This window comes from Sciurus carolinensis, chromosome 16, assembly GCF_902686445.1.
Source record: "Sciurus carolinensis chromosome 16, mSciCar1.2, whole genome shotgun sequence".
Classification (NCBI taxonomy): domain Eukaryota; kingdom Metazoa; phylum Chordata; class Mammalia; order Rodentia; family Sciuridae; genus Sciurus; species Sciurus carolinensis.
Window position 1 is genome coordinate 467,095 of NC_062228.1, and position 4,258 is coordinate 471,352.

Genomic DNA, 4,258 nt, shown 5'->3' on the forward strand with positions numbered 1-4,258 from the left:
ATACTTTTAATATCACTATTTTATAAAGAAAATGAGATTCAGAAAAATTAAAGATCACAGTTAAGATTGGTGACAGCTTCTGAGCTGTCTGCCTGCCTGGGTCTGCCCTCAGTGTCGGGACTTGTGCACCCGGGGCCCACACATTCGGGACATCTGCCCTGTGCCTCAACCCCGAAGCTCCAAAGTCTGGTCCTACCTGTTAGCCTTCAGCTCTGCACCATCTTAGTGCTCACCGTGGGCTTGTGGAGAGAGCAGTTCCTAGGCCCAGGACTTCCCAGAGTCAGTACTGATTGCTCTTCCTGCCATTGCTCTTGTTCTTATAGCCACCATGATCCATCCCGTTCCTCCTGCACCTTGTGTTCTTTCCGTGGCTCACAGACCACACAGACCAAGTCAGAGGGTCTCTCCTCATCCATTTTCCTTCATCCTGCCTGTGTCTACCTGCGCTTTCCCAAGCCTTATCCTGTGACTGTTCCCAGGCTTCCAAAGGTTTTCTTGTGGTCTGCCCTTCCTGCCTATGTGTTTAGAGGGCTTGTGACCCAAAGCCTCTAATGAATTTGCAATGTGTGGGGTGGGAGTGCAAGAGGCAGGTCTATTAATGTTGTTTGAAATAAAGCCACTGAGGTCAGGCCACTGCCTGGTGGTTCACTCAGAAGCAACGTGAGGTGTTGGCAAGAAGACTGCCTCTGGGGAAGGACCCTGAAGTCTGTCCTTCCCAGAGCCTTGAGCAAGTTGTTAATGCTCCGAGTCTCAATTTTCTCATCAGTGAAATGGGGATAATAATTATCTGCAAAGCCAGGCTAATATCAGTCTTGGGCTTCCTACAGAGTTGCTGCAAGGATAAAATGCAGTAAATGTGTGTGAAAGCCATTTGTGAGCCAGAAAGCTGTTTGCATCCAGGAATTATTATGAGGTTGTCACATTAAATGAGAGTCTGGGAAAGAGACTATCGACTCTTGCTCTAGAGGCTGCGTCCCAGGCCCTGCAGGCAAGAGGTGAATGGTGACTGCTGCTGTCCCACCATGTCACAGGGGGGTCAGGAATGAGTCTGAGGATCAGCTGCCTGGACCATCCTTCACCCTCAGGGTGGTGGTTTTACTTTCTCTCAGCCATTTGCACCTGTGTGTATTCATTTTGTGCTTCCCAGCTTGTTCACTCATTCTTGATGCCTTGTTACCCAGCCTGGCTTGCTGAACTCACAGGTCAGGCGGTGTCGGCCTGGCTTCCCTGCACAGTCTTCTCCTCCATGTCTATGAGAGGCAGTCTCCTGGGGAATGGTCTGAGTCAGGGCCTTCTTAGATCTGTGGCCAGGTGGCACCAGATGTTCAGTCCATCAAAGGGGAGGCATCATGGGACACGTAGAGGCTGCAGGAGCCCTGAGCAGAGTGACTCTGTCCCCACCCCTGCCACTCAACTCTACCCTTGCTTCCAGTTGACATGGAGGAGTCTTGGACCTGGTCCTTACTTTCACTGACAGCTGAGGGGCTTCAGACAACCTGCTCTTGGATCCTCACCTGTCTTATCTACAATATAGGAATAATACTTTAATATTCTTGAAAAAAGTCAGGTGCAGTGGTGCACAATCCCAGCAACTTGGAGGCTGAAGCAGGAGGATCACAAATTGAAGGCCAGTCAGCAACCTAGTAACACTCTGTCTCAAAATAAAAAATAAGCATTGGGGATGTGCCCAGTGGTAGAGTGCCCCTGGGCTCAATGTCCAGTACCAAAAAAGTCTGGAAAAAAATGTTGATCTTTTGGGACCTTTTTAAGATCTAGCCTTCCTTATTATATTTGAGTGAGCAAATAACTATTTGCTTCTTCTTCCCAAATTTGGCAGCAACTAAACTTGTGAACTGTTTTTTATGCTCTCTCCCTCATCTGGCCTCTGAAGCTCTTCTATATTGTGTGATCACGGCATCTCTGGTCATAAGATCAGGGAGCTCAGCCTGCTAAAGCTGGGTTGAGGTCTTTGGCCAAATGCTAGTCTGGTATTAGGATGTTTTCTATACAAATGCTACTTGAGGAATGCTTCAATAAACAAGTCCAGGGGCTGGGGAGATAGCTCAGTCGGTACAGTGCTTGCCTTGTAAGCACAAGGCCCTGGGTTCGATCCCCAGCACCAAAAAAAAAAAAAAAAAAAAAAAAAAAAAGAATAAACAAGTCCATGTCTGTGGATGTTGGTAAATCCTGTTCTGAACTAAAGATGATTGCCTATGGCATGTTAGGCAAGTGCTCTACCTCTGAGCCACATCCCTGACCCTCCTAGCTATCTCTTACTCATTGGATGTACAATAGGACTTTGGAATCGCAACTTTTGTTATTTTTTTCTTTTCTTTAAAAATATGCAGTGCTTCATGAATTTGGAGTCATCCTTGGGCAGGGGCCATGCTAATTTTCTCTGTATCATTCCAATTTTAGTACATGTGTTGCCAAAGCGAGCACACAGACTTTTGTTCTTTTTTTTTTTTTTTTTTTTTTTGTGGTGCTTTTTTTTTGTGGCCCTTTCAATCTTGCGCATGTGAGGCAGGCACGCTACCAACTGAGCTATCTCCCCAGCCCAGACTTTTGTTCTTGAAAAGATAAAAAGTCTATTTTTATTCAGAAGAAAACCTGTATAAGAATTTGGGCAGACACCAGATTCAGTGGCACATACCTGGAATCCCAGGGACTCAGGAGACTGAGGAAGGAGGATTGCAAGATTGAGGCAAGCTTTAGCAATTATCTCTAAATAAATAAATAAATAAAAATTTAAAGAATTTTTAAAAGGGCTGGTGGTTAAGAGCTCCTGGGTTCAATCCCTGACACAAAAAGAAAAATAGAATTTGGGCAAATTAAATAGGTATCTAGTGCTCAACATCCCTTTAGACTCGGTGTGGGTTTCTGACAGGTGTTTATGAGGGACTTCCAGAGTGAGGGCTGCGTGCTGTCCATGGGGAACTCCTCATACCCACTGACTTGGGTATTTCCTTGCTGGGTCTCTGAGGTCAGGAGCTGATCCAGGTGAGAGGCCTGGCCACCACTACATGAAGCTCTGTTCCCCGCCGTGTGGCTTTCTCAGGGCCACTCGTGACATGGTGGCAGTCAGAGTCCCAGACACAAGACACAGTCCTTTATGACTTAATCTCAGGAGTGATGGGCCATTACTGCTGCCATGTACAGAGTGCCATGGTCACTGCACCCACTCTGGCTCCTCGTGGGAGGGACCACCCAGGGCATGAACAGCAGTGATGGTATCATGAGGGCCATCCTGGAGGCCGCTGACAGGATCGTGATGTTCCTCCACCTGCCAATCCTGTGACTACATGCCAGGTCTGACCCTTCCCAGTCATGCTGCTCTTGCCCCATTGATGGGCTCAGGAACAAAGAGTGGACACCATGAAGTTCTTCCTCAGTGCTGTTGATTGGAGAGGAGTCTGTCTCCGGAGGCTGGAGTGCAGTGCAGGACTGATATGACCAGTGAGTTGAAGAAAGCCGGACCCAGAGTAGGAGGAATCCAGAGATGGATCTCCATGCCCAGACCCATGTGCTGGAAGGGTGCACTTCCTTTCCAGGCCTGTCTTATCCTGCTAGTTTCCACTGTCCGAGCTGGAATCTGCCTGTGCAGGTTCATTCCCCACAGGGAGTCAGCACTGGCCAAATGCCTGGAGGTTCTCTAACACACATGGGGGGGTGGTCATCTACTGGCAAAAAGGGATCAGCTCAGGGTGTCTGATGGACAGCCTGTTTTCCAAAGTATTTGGCTTGATACTGCTCTGTCCCAGAAGCACTTGAGAGGGGAGTAACAGGGTATTTGAAACAAGAAAGGGCTGGCTTGTCTATGGCCGGCCTAAGCTGTTTTCAATTGAATGGGACCCTCTGTGGCTTGTGTCTGGGGTGCAGCCTGTGACCAGACTGACCATACCTTCACTATTGAGCTGAGGGTCAGCAGTCAGCTCCTCATGCCTGGGGACAGAACTTGTCCTTTTCCTGAACAGTAGGGGGACTGTACAGTTGGGCCTTTGCTCAACATCACAAATTGTTACTGGTTTTTTCCTGAACCCTCATGATCTGTGGTCATTATTGGTTTTCAACAAATCAAGATTGCCCATGAAACATACTGAATTTTGGACCTACCCCCCCCCCCCCGCCCTCCACCCAGAGAGGAGCTCAAGACCGGGCAGTGTGTACATTCCTGCTTTCCCACCTTGTCCCCTTGGTCATTAGAAATAATTTCCAACACCATGTCCCTAAAGACTGCTGGCCCCTCTCAATTTTTTTT

The 4,258-nt window shown here is 48.0% G+C and overlaps 1 non-coding gene across 1 annotated transcript; it reads right to left on the minus strand.

The window, feature by feature from the left end:
* Window positions 1–2,336: 2,336 nt before the first annotated feature.
* On the minus strand, window positions 2,337–2,442 carry LOC124967655 (U6 spliceosomal RNA). The gene has a single exon (XR_007105577.1). It is a non-coding gene; the product is annotated as a U6 spliceosomal RNA (small nuclear RNA).
* Between the last annotated feature and the right edge of the window lie 1,816 nt (window positions 2,443–4,258).